The 16,844-nt window shown below is 37.8% G+C and overlaps 1 long non-coding RNA gene across 1 annotated transcript; it reads right to left on the bottom strand.

The window, feature by feature from the left end:
• Positions 1–1,486: 1,486 nt before the first annotated feature.
• On the bottom strand, positions 1,487–5,697 carry LOC124899297. The gene is made up of 3 exons (XR_007056585.1): positions 4,744–5,697; positions 3,373–4,598; positions 1,487–2,286 (listed from the first exon to the last, which is right to left on the bottom strand). It is a non-coding gene; the product is annotated as an uncharacterized LOC124899297 (long non-coding RNA).
• Between the last annotated feature and the right edge of the window lie 11,147 nt (positions 5,698–16,844).

The raw sequence follows: 16,844 nt of genomic DNA, 5'->3' as shown, positions 1-16,844 counted from the left end.
ACAGTAGTAGTAGTAACTGTTTCCTTTTCTTTTTGCTCTATTTTGTTTTTCATACAAAAACTCAATACTGAAATGACATAACCTCATATATTAAGTGGAATTAGTTATCAGGATTGTTCATCTCCTAAATTCCGCTTGTAGATGATCATGTTTTTTCCTTTTCTGCATTTCTCTTTGTGTTCTCAGTTTTTGGCTTCTAATCATTCAATATTATTGATTTTGCGAAGAAATCTTTATTGCACATCTTTATGTCATATGTAGATAAAAAGGACAGCCCGATGCATCAAAGCTTCCACTATGCATGGGGTCCAGGGAAAGACTGGACCGCAGGGTCATATGTAGATATTTTTCCATCTTTTTAATTTTCATTTTCTTTCTCAAAACCTACTCTAAATGAGCAATTCTTTCTTTTTGTCATTAACTTTTATTAGTTCACCAGCTTTTACCTAATACGCATTTGTTTTCGTTTTCTTCTGCTCTTGCATTTGGTAAAATTGCAAAAGCCAGTTCCCAGGTAGGATGCGTTGCTAGTGATTAGTAACAGAAAAAGTAACTGATCAAAAGTATCTCCAGATCATGATATCTATGCGTAGGAAGTTAATTTAGATCAACTAACTTGATATATTAGTTCTTTAATTTTGAGATTCCTCTCAAAGTTTCATTCCTTGCCCATTGATATGTACTCTTAATGGGTAATATCAAAACCACACCTACTATGTAGATGACTCCCACTGTTACAGTAAAGCTTTAAGGCTTTGTGATTGTCTCTTATTAAGTTGCAGAATCTGATGGGAGTAAAGCATCTAACACCCCCTGAACTATGATCAAATTTGCTATAACACACTCCAACTTCACGGGGTCCCTATTACCCCCTGAACTAAATTTTAACGTATTTTTGTCATCCTTTTTAGCTGACGTGGCACCTTTGACTAAAGTTTTTGTTGCTTGCATGAATTTGGGTTGAAAGTGTACGATTGTTTGGCGTTTTGCTGTCTAACAGAGCCTAGAGACAGTGTCGTTTCTTTGAGCTCAAATTGGAGACGGACATTGAGCAACCCGTCATATATGTTTTGTATCAAGTGCATCCTTTTTCTTTTTCATTTTTCTTAACGTTTCTCCTTATACATATTAGTTCTATGTTCTTTTAGATTGCTTTACGATGCTCTAATATTGGGATTTTATTGCTCAATCAATCTCTGCTGGTTTTTGTAATTTAAATTTCAAGCAAAAAACAAGTACTCCCTCGGTTTCGATTTGTTTGCTTGATTTTGGTTGGCATGGAGTTTAAGAAAGTAAAGACTACTTTTGAACTTTATGGTCTTTAAACGAAAGATATGTAGAATCAACCAAAATGGTCTTTAATCTTGTAATCTTAAACATGTCGTGTAAACTCGAAATTAAGGAGTTGGTAAAAAGGGAAAGAGATATTCTTTTTGAAATAGACAAACAAATTGAAACAGATGGAGTAACTAATATACCCAAGTATCAGAGTCTTTGGTGTTGCATATTCAGATAAATTTTTCAGTGGATTGTATTACAAAAACATTATGAAATAATCACACGGCTCCTCAGCAAGAATGTATACATCTTATTCTCAAAATTCCAGGTGATGGTAACTTCTTAATCTGTGCTTTGTAGGATGGTTGGAAAGTTGGTGAGTGCATGTAGTGCTGTGTCTGGACAGATTTGAGAGCAGGGAAGCACTTCTATGTTAGTCATTGGTTGACTAATTCTGATTCGTGCTTTAGAGTTACTAAACGGATAAAGTGTTTTCTCCTGTATTCACAAGTCTCCGACCCAAGATACCTGAAAAGCGCTGCCATATTACTGAGGAGATTTGAAAGATGATGAGCTTTCTGAGGAATCAGGGATTCCTCGTGTTGTGTTTATCCACAATGGTGGGTACACAAGTGTGAGTGAGTACTTGTGATGTGAAAAGCTGTATCGAAGCTCTTTTATCACCATTTACTTTACAGGACTTGTGGGTCAATTTTGCACTTTGTGGTTTCTTAAATAATCGAATATACCCTTAAAATACGTTTTCCATTATTGATGAAATGCAAAAGCATAAAATTGTTGTACTAAAATTTCACTAGAATATATAGAAGCTTACACATGGTTTTTATTTATTTTTTAATCAAGTTGTTTCTCTTCTCATCTTCTCAGTTGCCGTAATATTTAGTGCAGTTTTCACTTCGAAAGAGTTGCAGCTGCTCGATTGCCAAGATAATTTTAACATTAGTTGACAATTGCCCATTCTGGATAGCCACTGATGCAGTAAATCATCTGCAGTAAAAACCATTAAGGACACTATTCTTATGTCTATCATGCTTACGTCTTAGTTATATGGTTATTATAACTTTCACAAGTATAAGCATGCTTTTACCTGAGAAGATTATACGAAAGCATAGCTATTTACTACTATTGTTGGTTTATTGAACCAATGAATTTTTGTAAACTTATGTGTATTTAAAAATTTGTAATAGCGGGTAGCTGAAAGCATTTATTTATTAAAAGAACATGAAGATATATGACTATTAATGCAGCGCCGTTGGATATTTCAATACCTTGTTTATCAATAATGACTTGTTCATTTGGAAAGATTGTCTAGGAGTTGGGAAAGTTTTAATAGTTATAACAAATTGTTGGGTTTTCATGTTTATGAGGGAAAGAAAAAAAATTCAACTTTTGACATCCGAATTGAATGTCGAAGCAAAATTGCAACTTCAAAAAAAACTGATTTTAAATGTAATGGAGAAATTAAACAAACTTCCCATTGAGTGAAAATTCCTTACCCAAAATAATCCAATTATCATTTATTATTCCAAAATGATCATTCAACCCACTTTGTTGTAGGGCAAGTGCATCATAGTAACTGCTATACAGTGAAGAAAATTAACAGAGAAAAACGGATTCTGATCTTTTTTGTAGCAAGCGTCATACACTTAAATTACATCCAGAATGTGAATCCAATTTTTCTCTGTTGATTCTGGATGTGATTTTTTTTTCAAAGTTTATTTAATCTAATTTTAAGTCACATTGATTCACATTCAATGATATTTTGAATCTAATAGTCATTTGGTCTACGAGATAAAGGTGGGTATCCTAGGTTAAGGTTGAGATAAGATTTATCCCCAGATAAATTTATACCGTCTACCACACGCATGATAAATCTTATCACATGTTTAATCCTGGAATATCCCACCGTACCTCATTCAAATTGAGATTAGTTTATCACATCTCAGGTGGGATAAATTAGTCTAGGGATTGTAATCCCAGGACTATAATCTCAAGATAATTTAATCTGCGTACCAACGACTCCCAAGAGTATTCGAATTTTCATTTACAGATAATAGGTACTTATGTAGTTACCTTAAACTCTTGGAAAGTCCCCTGAAGACACCAGCATATAGAGCTAGTTTCAGCAATGCCTCAAGCTCAGGTCTAGAGCCATGTGACAGAAAGTTTGAGTTAGACTCAGTTTTGCATGGTTCAAAGTCCAAACGATGCTTCATCTATTCGGCTTCTGAAAAATTGTTTATGTCTTATAAACCAGATGAACTTCCCACTGTCTTGCGATGCGGTTGTTGATAGATGCCTTAAATAGGCAATACTGGCTAAGGTTTCTAGCATCTGCGCCAGACACCTGCAGAAGAAAATACAATGGTATGTAGGCAAAGCAAACATACCAGCCACAAGTTCTGGATGCAGTGCCCACTTTACATTCTTTCTCCAGCACTTCAGGCTTCTCCAGATTATTATTGCATATCAATTTGGCTTTTATGGAAGTATAGTCATACTTCCCTGATAAACCTGAACCAGGATCATAGACGCCCGCTCCCATGCAAGTGACAAAGCAGATAGCAAAGCCCTGAAAATTATAATGGAACCAATCCTTAGGTAGTTCAAACGGATATCTTTTCCTCGATACTTTGATGCTTAAACCACGTGGGAATTGCACATCCAGGAAAAATAATTGATATCCCATTCCGGCCATAGTTTAGCAGGTAGCCTACATTAACCTTAGCATCTGAGAGGAAAAAACTGAGAATTTGCTCCAAAACTGAGCTATCAATGCTCTTTTCCATATAAGGCTGATGATCAAAAGAATAATTGGTGAATGAGACTAAAAATAAAATCAGGAAAGTCCGCAGAGCTACAATACTCTCTATGCCCAGAAAATCTTCTGCATACAGTTCCTTTAGTTCCTGACAGTGTGTTATGTTAAGGTATCGGAGTTGGAAAAGATCAATGATAAATGGTAAAGAAGTTTGTTTCTGCTTAAGTTTAGTTCCAATAAAGAAGACAAGTATCTAAGAGAACAAACTTCTTCACAAAAAACATTGCATCCACTGAGATCTAATCTTTTTAATTCTGACAAACCATTTAATGAAATCGGGTGCACCAAACTCCCAGGAGATTTACTCCTCCCCTTCCACCCTCTTCTTGATGATAGGACTGTAAGTCTGCTTAATTGTTGAACAGAATCTGGTAGTTGCCAAATTGCGGTGTTGCCAGCATAAAGCTCCTCCAACTCTTCTAGATCACCAAGGTTTGCAGGAAAGGTTTCTGAAAACTGGGAATTCGGAGTGAATTTTCTGAAAAAGAAAAGTTGAAAATTGTCAACTTGTTAAATTCCTGTTAATAATAAAGTGGAGGAATGGAAACATCAGATTTCACTAACTCCTCTGTAAAAGGAAATTCAATGTTTAAGACACTGTTATGGAAGGGATAAGCCAATACCTTTGGTTCTTCGCAAAATTCGACAAGAGAACTAAAAGTCATGCTGAGACCAACAAGGTTTCGCGGTTGAAAATGCGCTGGTTAAAGTGATTTTGTAACAAGGTTGTAAGTTCCAAATCCTGAGTAAAATCCAGAGCTACTCAGTATTTTAATCAAATCGTCTTTCTGTTTCCTCTGAAGAAGCATGCAATACCAAGTAAGAGCTCCTTGTCTTTGTGGCTTAATCCATCTAGACTTAAGCTAAGTTGCTTAATAATTTCCCCGTCTCCAATGTCTTTGAGTCTATCTAATGCTCATTCATGCCTCCTTTGTAGAGAAAAGAAGCCAATAGCTCAAGAGCTAAGGGTAAACCATTAGCATAAATTACTAGAAAAATCGAAAGGTTTTCAAATCAGGAGTCTCTTTCTGAAAGGCGTGCCAACTGAAAAAGTTCAAGAGCCTCATCGATAGACAGTTCAGGGACACGATATATCTCATCGTGCTTTTGAAGTAAATCAATGTTTCTAGATGTTGTTGTGATGATCCTACTCTCATCACCAAACCAGCCACGTCCTCCAACTAAGTATTCCAATTGGTTATCGTTATCCACGTCATCAAGAACAATCGAAACCTTCTTACAACGTAGAGCACTGCTCATCTTTTGAGCACCTTCATTAGAACTTACTACATTCAGTGATTGTTGCTTCAAGATTTGTGAAAGAAGCTTCATTTGCAAAAGTTTCGGGCCTTTCGGTTTATGCCTTTTTGAAATTTCTGCAAAATTTGCAAGAAAACAAGACCCTTCAAATTCATCAGAGATTCAACATTCAACAATGATGTTACTTAGTTCCTTTACACGAGATTAGATTCCAACTAGATGTTTAACTTCAGCAAAGCTTGAAACCGTCCCTATATTAAATAGAAATGTAATAGAAAAATAAAACATCTAAAAATAATGAATGATGAGGAAGTGAAAAACAATAACCACATTGGGACCAACTGAAAATTGGAACCACTACTACTCCAACACTTCAATCCTAAACTAGTAGGGGTGAGTTACACGAGTCCTGATATATATTTAATGTTCTCTATCACTAGCTATACTTATACTGTCATAGTTATCTATAAACAGACTGCAAACACTCTTACCCTGTGTAAAGGTACGAAAAGGCATACACGAGTAACTTGGGGCAAGTTTGCCAAATATTCATTTTAAAAACTTTGTTTGCAATGAAAAATTTTTCAAATACCCACTAAATATGATGTCATCATTTCTTCTTTTCAAGTTAACAAATCTAGCACATAAGGTTCTAATAATACACTTTAGCCCCCTCCTTCATCCACAATTATATTTAAAATATCTTTTAAAAAATAATTTTAAAAAAAACTCCAAAAGCATAAAATAGAAGCTCCCGATTTCCTCCAAAATTCTCCAATTTCAGCGATTTTTTTCAGCGATCAACTCAAAATCAGTCCACAAACATCATAATATTGTCCATTGCATCCATTGTTACTCCATTTGTTTGTTATCTTCTCAAATACATTTTTCACCATCATTAAAAAACTTTCAAATCACTCACATTACTCAAAACCTCTTTAGAAAGTACATTACAGTTGCTCAGGAGACTCCAACTTCGTTTCTCTATTTCATAAACCCAACGATCATTGATTAGAAGCAATATTTACATTTTCACTATTTTGTATGAATATCTGCCCAGTCATCGATCAGTCATCGACCGTTCATATACTCGGCATATACCAGTAGCATAATCGAGGATCAACTAAAGTGTAATTCTAGGATGCTTATTGCAGAGCTTGTTCTAATTTCTGGTGATTTTCATGGGAGAATGGGAGGAGACTCCCATACGTTGAAAATGAAAATCTTTTACTAAGGTGGCATTGCTCATTGCGGTTCGCCGCAACGGTTCATACAATGACTTGGTTGCAAACGTAATGGAGAGCAAGGATTTAGATTATGATTTGAGCTACGTGGTCATTAGTTATTTAATAAATGCGAGGAAGAAGATGCATCCTACGATCATAAATAATGACAGACATGTGTCCTTGTACATGATGGATGTTGATGTTGATGGCTTTAGGCCTATTTTAAGAATAAATGTAGTTGAGAGGCCCTTTAATCAGCGCTCGATAGTCGACGATAATTTTACTGATTATGAGAACGATGGCGATCATCCAACGAATATGCAATATGATTCTTTAGATATGGAATATGATTCATTAGACTCACAAGATATTGAAGAAGATTGTGGAACGGGATCACAACTAACTCATTTCTTCACCGATGGAACTAATTTCTATTGTGAACAAACATTCAATAACAAGAAAGAGCTGAAATGCTATTACACAGAGTATCACTGAGGGAGACTTTTGATTATATTACGAGGAAGAGTAGTACCAAATTGTTGAAGGTGAAATATGTATATCGTGATTTCGGCTTATTGTTGTGGGCAAATAAGTACAAATGCTCTGACAGATTTCGCATATACAAGTATGCTGGGTCCCACACTTGCAATGTTGAACACGTCACAAGCAAGCATAAGAAAATTTTATTCGAGATCATTGCTTCATAATACATAAATCATTTTTGTGATGGTAATGGTCCAAGCATAAAAGAAATTCAGAGGCTTATGTTTAGGAAGATGCATTGTAACTTAAGCTATTGGATGTGTTGGAAAGAAAGTGTAATTGCAAAGAACATAGTTCATAGGATACCGGATCCCGAATATTCTTGCTTTCCGATTTTTTTATATATGGTCGAGTTATTGAATCCCAATTCTGCTTATTCTATCATGATTAACAAGATGGATGAATCATCTGTGTACTACTTTTTAGCTTTTGAAGCTTGCATACGGGGATATGCCCACATGAGAAAGGTAATTGTCGTTGGTGGCACACATTTGTATGGCAAGTATGGGGGTGTGTTGCTGAGTGCCATTGCACAGGACACCAAAAATTATTTATCCAATTATCTTTTGTGTTGTGGATAAAGAGAACGATGCTTCTTGGACCTTCTTCTTTGAGAAGTTGAAGTCTATAGTAGAAGATGATCCAGATCTATGTGGCATCTACAATAGGCACATTAGCTTTGCCAATGCCTTCTCCCACATTTATAATTGTGCACATCATAGACTTTGCATGAGGCACCTTGCTGAAAATCTTTGTGTAAATCAACACTGTGGAGAACATCTTTATCTGTTCTACTTCACGGCAAAGGCTTATTATTATAATGAGTTTAGCGAGCATTTTGCGAAATTCAAGGATAAATGCCCCGTGGTATCACATATCCTTGAAAATGTGCTTGGTTTTGAAAAGTAGAGTAGAGAACACTTCCCAAGCAATAAGTACGATGTGATGACCACAAACATCACTGAGTCGCTCAACACAATATTGACGGATGAACGACAGTACCCTATGTTGTATATATTCAATTCTATTGCTAAAAAATTTGGTGAAAATCTCAGGGAGCGACATGCATTTGTCGATAGTTCAAATTACAAATTTGTGCCTTGTGCAGAAAAAATCTTAAGGGATAATAAGAGTGCAAGCGATTTCTTGTATGTAACTAATGTGAACAGGGATCTCGATCAATTTACCGTGTTTGGCGGTGGTGTTACTGTGAAGATCAATCTCTTGGAGAAGACTTGTTCTTGTAGGAAATATGACTTGGTGAAACTGCCGTGCGAACATGCAATGGCCACTTTGTAATCAAAGTATGGCGATGGCAAAGTTATGGTAATTCCATCTACAAGTACTCTTCGCCTATTTATAAAATTAAAATTTACCTCCTTACATACTCTGAAGTTATTAACATTGTCTCTCTAGAGTCCGAATAAATTGTGCCACAGGAATTGCAAGACACGAAGATTGTTCGACCCCCTACGATCCCAAACTCGGAAGAAAGAGAGTGAAATGTGTTAAGGACTTCGGTGAAACTTTCAAGTCCAAAAGGAGGAATAAGTGTTCAATATGCAAGAAAGTCGGGCACAAAAAAACCACATGTAGCATGACTAACAACTGTTAGATAGGCTTTTTTTCTTATTTTGTAACTCAAGATAGATGCATTTTTGTAGAATTTAATGTTCAGTTGTCGTCGCCTATATCCATTGTCTATTATACACCAAGTTAATCTATGTTATGTCTTTCACTCGATCGATTAAAGAATTATTAAAGGATATATGATTACTCAACAAACATGTTATGTAGAGCTTTTGTAACGCCCCAAAGTTTTTCTTAGCTAAATTTTGTCCCTAAAATATCAAGCATTGACTTCTAGAATAATTTATACTTTTTTTTTGTTGTAATCCCTTAGATTTCAACTTTTTATTTCGTAGATGATCGAATAAGTTTTCCGTCGACATAAGATGCGTCCAAAACGGATACTCGGTGAAGGAGTTATGGTTAATTTAAGTCCTAGTCGTAAAACACCGTCATTCCTGTCCTTGGCGCATCGCGGAGATGGTGTAAATGATGATGGTAAATTTCCAGTGGGACTCCGCGATGGTGGTACATCATGGAGTGGGCCAAATTCCCATTTGTCAATTTTCAGTGAGCCACCGCGATGGCCCATGAAATCGGGCTCCCAGTTATATTTTAATACCGGTCTCATTAAGGGTATATTGGGTATTTTTCCACATCCTTATCAGTCTAAACATGAGATTTCAACCTCAATTGAGCATATTACTCATACATTCACCAAAAATATTCAAGAACACTCTCTAGGGTTCCATATTGATAATCTAAATAAATCAAGATTCAACCGTGAGTTTTTAAAATAACTTGAAGATTTGGAATCCCCAAGCCGTGGGCATCAAGAAGCATCCTTTAAATTTCTAGATAGAGGTACGTGGGGTTTATCCTAAAAAAACTACATGGGCTTAAAACCATTAGAGCATGATTTTTAGATTCTTATGCATGAATTTTAAAAGGTTTTTGGAATCTATGTTATAAATTACGTACTCCGAATATTTTAATGTTACTATTGTTTTGACCTTGTGGTATATCCCCTAAATTGATTTACATGTATACGTATATATATGGAATTTGAGATTTAAGATCGTTGAGAGCAAAAATTATGAACTCCCTCCCGTGTATTGAAATAAAAATTATGGTTTTGTAATTTGAAAGATGTTTTCACAATATTATAGCATTTGAGCATGATTTGAAATTGTTGAGAGGGTGTTTATTAATATAAATATGTTGTGTTTAGGAGGAAGAATTGCATGTGAATTCAGAACTTTGACATGACTACCTTGTACTGTACTACTGAAATGCTTGACAAAGATGAGTTCCTTGCATGTGTTTACATGAGGTTTGAGAAAGAGTTTCTTTGAATTGAATTATTGAAATGGTGGTCCCAAAACTTGTGTTTTGAAAATAGAGATTTACGATAGACTAATAATGGCTCAGAGATGTGACTTGCAAGTTAATGGTGTGATGATACCATATGTATTTATGCCATAACAGATTATGTTCTTAGAGCATGTTTTCAGAGACTATATGTTTCGATAGAGTTTTAAAAAGGGGCTTAAAGAGGGTTAGGTAGTTACCCAAAGAGGGCGTGAGTTCAAGCAACTCTTAGCCTGAAACTGTATTTGCATATTCGGGTAGATTATTATTGCACGCTGGCGACGGTCATGTGGCGTAGTAGATTCAGAGACTCCGACCCTTGCGGCACACTTGGGTTGGGGGCTTCGCTGCCGAGTTAATTGCAGTTTCTATATAGCCCAGGGAATTTTTTTTAGAGTTGTAGGGTATATCACCTAGCGCAGAAGTAGCACAGATTTCTCAGAGTTGAGATAATTTTTACAGAGTCTTTAAAATGCCTATGTGAATTCTTACTATATGATGTACTTATGAACTGTTTTAAATTGCTCTCATATATGTTGAATAATAAATGATTATTTTGGATATGCTCTGCGTACCAATACATCTGTATTGACCCCTCTCCAGTCTAGGGTTCCAGATAAGTAGTAGATAATTCAGACAGTTAATCAAATTGTGCAGTGGTGAGCCTTCTCTATTCCAGAAGGCCTGTCTTTTCAGATTATGTCACTTAGTTTAGTTTTGGTCTACTGGGGGCCTTGTCCCAGTTTTAGACAGTTGTCAGATTTTCATGTAGTAGAGATTTCGCAGACTGAGTCAGATGTTATTTAGATGTAGTTGATTTATAGTTTCCATACTTGTGTTGAATTCAGAATTGACCATGTTTTTATAGCAGATTATGTTTCTGCATCTTTTTTTATTATATAAATGTTGTGCATGATTACCAGATAGAGAAGGGCATTTCGGGCCTTCATGGTTTGGGATGTCCATCACGGCCAGGCCCTCGTTCAGTTTGTGACAAACTTGGTATCAGAGCACGGTTCATGGTCCCATGGTGTCTATGAAATCGCGTCGGGTAGAGTCTTATTTATGGGTGTGTAGTGCACCACACTTATAAACAGGAGGTTACTAGGCATTTAAATATGTTTCTCTTCTTTGTGATTTAGTTCGTGCTTCATAGTCTAATCTATCCCCTAATCAATGACCTCTTAATTTTCAAAAAACCAGCGATGCCTCTCCGTCGCACCAACGTTAATGCTCAGGATGATGAAGTCCATCCCACCCATGGGATACGGACCCATAATAAAGCTCATACCTCAGAACCTATTCATACTCCGAGAATACCTCCTGTACTGACCAGTCCTCCTAGAGCTCCCTGGACGGGGGCCAATAGCACTCAGCCTCGTGAAGGAGAGGTTTCTAATGTTGAATTTAGACAGTCTATTTAGATGTTGGCATAGCTGGTAGCCGCACAAACTCAGAGGTCGGAGGATACTAGGTTTGCGTCTGTAACTTCTGAAGTTACTAGAGTGGGCCAGTTTATGAGAATGAACCCACCCAAGTTCTCTGGCGCTAAGGTATAAGAGTACCTGCAAGAGTTCATAGACGAAATGGAGAAGATTTTCAAAGTAATGCATGTTGATCAGGTAGAGGGTGTTGAGCTAGCAACATACCAGCTAAAGGATGTAGCGAACCAATGGTACAACGAGTGGGAAGATGTGAAGGGTGACAGTGCTGAGCCCACAGTTTGGGATGAGTTCGTGGAAGCTTTTCTTGACCGATTCTTTCCTCTGGAGCTGAGGGAAGCTAAAGTAGAGGAGTTCATAAACATTAAGCAGGGTAAGATGAGTGTTCAGGAGTATACTTTAAAGTTTAACCAGCTGGCCCGTTATGCTCCTGAGCTGACGAGTAGTCTGAGGGACTGAATTAGGAAGTTTGCTTCTGGCATTTCGGATAATCTAGTGCTTGAGTGTCAAGGAGCTATGCTGAACAGGGATATGGACTTTGCTAGACTGTCAGTCCACATGCAATAAGTTGAGGAGAAGAAGAAAAAGATAAGCCAAATCTAGAGAGAAGGGCAGACAGGAAAAGAGAGCCAGAGCGACAGACCAGAGTCATAGGCAGTAGCAGAGCGATAATTGGGGTGGAAAATGGCAAAAGAAAAAGAATTGGGGTAATGCATAGTCGGCATCTAGTGCTCCAGTGTCCAGACCCACAGCTGAGCAGTGCACCCAGAATATTTAGTTTAGTCAGGGGCCGAGGATACAGGGTACGCAGTCACAGAGAAGTGTAGCGCAGACCTCTCGGTCCTATCCGTGCTGTGGGAGATGCAGGAGGAATCATCTAGGGAGATGTCAGTTTGGCGCTTTGGTGTGTTATTCATGCGGCCAGCCAGGCCATATCCAGAGAGACTGTCCGACAGCAAAGAGTAATGTTTGAGGAGCCAAGTTGCAGGCGAATTCATCTGTACCACCACCTCATAAGGTGTAACTTCAGCCATTGAAAATGGTCAAAACCGGTTGTATGCTTTGACCAACCGCTAGGAGGTAGAGGCCTCACCAGATGTAGTCACCGGTACGTTGCAAATATTTTCTCGTGATGTGTATATATTACTTGATCCTGGGTCTACCTTGTCTTATGTGACCCCATACGTGGATGTTGGTTTTGGGTTTGAGCCTACTGTGATTGCTGAACCTTTTTTGGTTTTCACCCAGGTGGGAGATTCTGCTGTGGCTAGAAGGGTATATAGAAATTGTATTGTGTCTATTTTCAGTCGAGATACCGAGGAAGATCTCATAGAACTTGATATGGTTGATTTTGATGCCATCTTAGGGATGGACTGGCTCTATTCGTGCTATGCCACCTTGAATTATAGGATCCGAAGAGTCATCTTTTCTTTTCCGAATGAGTCTATGATAGAATGGAAAGGACATTCTCTAGCACCTAGAGGGCACTTCATATATTATGTCAGGGCCCATAAACTTATTTCCAAAGGTTGCTTGTATAATCTTATTTGGGTTAAAGATTCTAGAGCTGAAAGTCTCCCTCTTCAGTCTGTCCCCGTAGTAAATAAATCCCCGAAAGTCTTTCCAGATGATCTCCCAGGAATACCACCTGATAGAGAGATAGATTTTGGTATTGATTTATTGCCAGATACCTCTCCTATTTCTATTCTGCCATATAGGATGGCTCCTGCAGAGCTAAAAGAGTTGAAAGAATAACTAGCAGATCTTTTAGATAAAGGTTTTATCCACCCCAGTGTGTCTCCCTAGGGTGCACCTGTACTTTTCATGCGAAAGAAAGACGATTCCCTTTGTATGTGCATAGATTACCGCCAGTTGAATAAGGTCACGATTAAAAATAAATATCCCCTTCCTAGGATTAATGATCTTTTTGATCAACTTCAGGGTGCTAAATGTTTTTCAAAGATAGACCTTCGTTTGGGATATCACCAGTTGAAAGTTAGAGAGTAAGATATTCCCAAAATAGCTTTTCGAACCAGATATGACCATTATGTATTCTTAGTCATGTCCTTTGGGTTGAATAACGCCCTTGGAAATTTCTTAGATCTAATAAATATGGTTTGTTGTCAGTTTCTGGATCTGTTTGTCATTGTATTCATTGATGACATTTTGGTATATTCTAAGAGTGAGGAGGACCATGCCAATCACCTCCGAATCATCTTTCAGAACCTTAAAGACCATAAGGTGTATGCAAAATTTTTCAAGTGTGAATTTTGGTTGAATGCTATTGCGTTCTTGGGGCATATTGTGTCTAGTTAAGGGATTAAGATTGATCCCCAAAAGATTGAGGCAGTGAGAAAATGGCCCAGACCCACGACTTCAATCGATATTCAGAGCTTCTTGGATTTGGTGTGTTATTACAGAAGATTTGTCGTGAGTTTTTGTTCCATAGCTGCACCACTTACTAAGTTGAATTAGAAAAAGGTAAAGTTTTTATGGTCTGACTCTTGTGAAAATAGTTTTGAGAAGTTGAAAGACAAGTTGACTACTGCTCCTGTTCTGAATCTTTCGGAGTGTACAAAAGGTTTTGTTGTATACTGTGATGCGTCCTGAGTGGGACATGGGTGTGTTCCTATGCAACATGGTAAGGTAGTGGCTTATGCATACAGGCAGTTGAAGGTGCATGAGCGGAACTACCCTACTCATAACTTGGAGTTAGCAGCTGTGGTTTTTGCACTTAAGATCTGGCGACACTATTTGTATGGGGTACACGTTGATATATTTACTGACCACAAGATTTTACAGTATGTTTTCTCACAGAAAGAATTGAATATCAGGTAAAGGCGGTGGTTGGAACTTTTAAAAGACTATGACATAAGCCTGCACTATCATTTGGGCAAGGCAAACATGGTAGCCGATGCCCTCAGCAGGTTATCTATGGGTAGTCTTTCTCATGTGGGGAAAGAAAAGAGGGAGATGGAGAAGGATAATCACCGACTTGCAAATCTAGGAATGCGACTTTTCGATTTTGAGGATGGAGGAGTGGTTGTTCATGAGATAGCTAAATCTTTCCTTTGTGCAGAAGTCAAAGAGAAGCAGGTTGAAGATCCCATCTTGATGCAGATCAAGAAAGATATGGGTCAACAAAAGGCATTGTCTTTTGAAATTGGTGGTGATGGTGTTTTGAGATACCAGGGTAGATTGTGTGTGCCAGATGTAGATAGTCTAAGGAAGAGAATCCTTGACGAAGCTCACACATCAAGGTATGTTGTTCACCCTGGCTCTACTAAGATGTATCAGTATTTGAAAACCATTTATTAGTGGAATAATGTGAAGCGTGATGTGGCTAACTATGTTGCCAAGTGTTTGAATTGTCAACAAGTTAAAAGTGGAACATCTGAGGCCAAGTGGTTCTTCTCAAGAGATAGCTTTGCCTTTGTGGAAGTGGGAGATGATTAATATGGACTTCTTTACAGGACTTTCGAGGTCTCGAAACCAGAATGATTCCATTTGGGTGATTGTTGATAGGTTGACCAAGTCAGCTTACTTTTTACCTATCAGGAAAAATTATTCGAGAGAGGATTATGCCAAGCTGTTCATTGCAGAAATAGTTCATTTGCATGGGGCACCTATGTCTATCATATCTGACAGAGGTACACAGTTTTTTTTTCACAGTTTTGTAGATCGTTTTAAAAGGGTTTAGGTACCCTAGTGAATTTGAGCACGACTTTCACCCTCAGACAGATGGGCAAGCTGAGCGCACCATCCAGACCTTTGAGGCTATGTTGAGGGCCTGCATGATTGATTTTAAAGGTAGTTAGGTAGAGCACTTGACATTGATAGCTTTTGCATATAATAATAGTTTCCATTCCAATATTAAGATGGCACCTTTTGAGGCATTGTATGGGAGAAGATGCAGGTCCCCGATAGGATGGTATGAAGTAGGTGAGATGCAGATATTTGGGCTTGATCTTGTTCATCAGGTAATAAAGGATGTGAAAGTCATTAGAGAATGACTTAAGACAGCTTAGAGTCGTCAGACGTCCTACGCCGATGTTAGAAGAAGAGATCTAGAGTTTGAGCTTGGAGATTGGGTGTTTCTCAAGATTTCTCCCATGAAGGGAGTTATGCGATTCGAGAAGAAAGGTAAGCTGAGTCCTCGCTATATAGGACCATATCAGATTATGAGAAGGATAGGTAGAGTTGCGTATGAGTTAGAATTGCTAGCTAGTTTGGGTTTGGTTCATTCGGTATTTTATATATCTATGTTGAAGAAGTGTATTGGAGACCATTCTTTAGTATTGCCTATCGAAGAAATCAAAGTGACAGACTCCTTATCCTATGAAAAAGAGCCTGCAGAGATTTTGGATCTCCAAGTTAGAAGATTGAGGAACAAAGAGATAGCCTCAGTTAAAGTGTTATGGAGAAACTAGAAAATTGAAGAAGCGACTTGGGAATTAGAAGTTGGCATGAGAGCTAGATACCCAAACCTTTTTTATCCAATGGATGACGAAATGGAAGGTACAATCCTTACCTTATTCTTTCTATGCCTTAGTATGCTTGAAATTATACTTGCCTGTATCCCGCGTCAACATTCGGGGACAAATGTTCCCAAGGTGGGGATATTGTAACGCCCCGAAGTTTTTTTAGCTAAATTTTGTCCCTAAAATATCAAGCATTGGCTTATAGAATGATTTGTACTTTTTTTCCCTGTGGAATCCCTTAGATTTCAACTTTTCATTTCGTAGATGATCGAATAAGTTTTCCGTCAACATAAGATGCATCCAAAATGGACACTCAGTGAAGGAGTTATAGTTAATTTAAGTCCTAGTCGTGAAACACCGTCATTTCTGTCCTTGGCGCATCACGGAGAGGGTGTAAATGACGATGGTCAATTTCCAATGGGACTCTGTGATGGTGGTGCATTGTGGAGTGGACCAAATTCCCATTCGTTAATTTCCAGTGAGCCACTGCGATAGTGGCGCATCGCGGTGGCCCATGAAATCGGGCTCTTAGTTATATTTTAGTACCGGTCTCATTAAGGATATATTGGGTATTTTCCCACTCCCTTATCAGTCCAAACACGAGATTTCAACCCCAATTAAGCATATTACTCATACATTCACCAAAAATATTCAAGAACACTCTCTAGGGTTCCATATTGATAATCCAAATAAATCAAGATTCAACCGTGGGTTTTCAAAACAAATTGAAGATTTGAAATCCCCAAGCCGTGGGCATCAAGAAGCATCCTTTAAATTTCTAGATAGAGGTACGTGGGGTTTATTCTAAAAAAAACTACATAGGCTTAAAACC

The sequence above is a fragment of the Capsicum annuum genome, chromosome 6, assembly GCF_002878395.1.
Source record: "Capsicum annuum cultivar UCD-10X-F1 chromosome 6, UCD10Xv1.1, whole genome shotgun sequence".
NCBI lineage: Eukaryota > Viridiplantae > Streptophyta > Magnoliopsida > Solanales > Solanaceae > Capsicum > Capsicum annuum.
The sequence above is the reverse complement of the archived record's forward strand: the minus strand, read 5'-3'. Positions and strand labels throughout refer to the sequence as shown.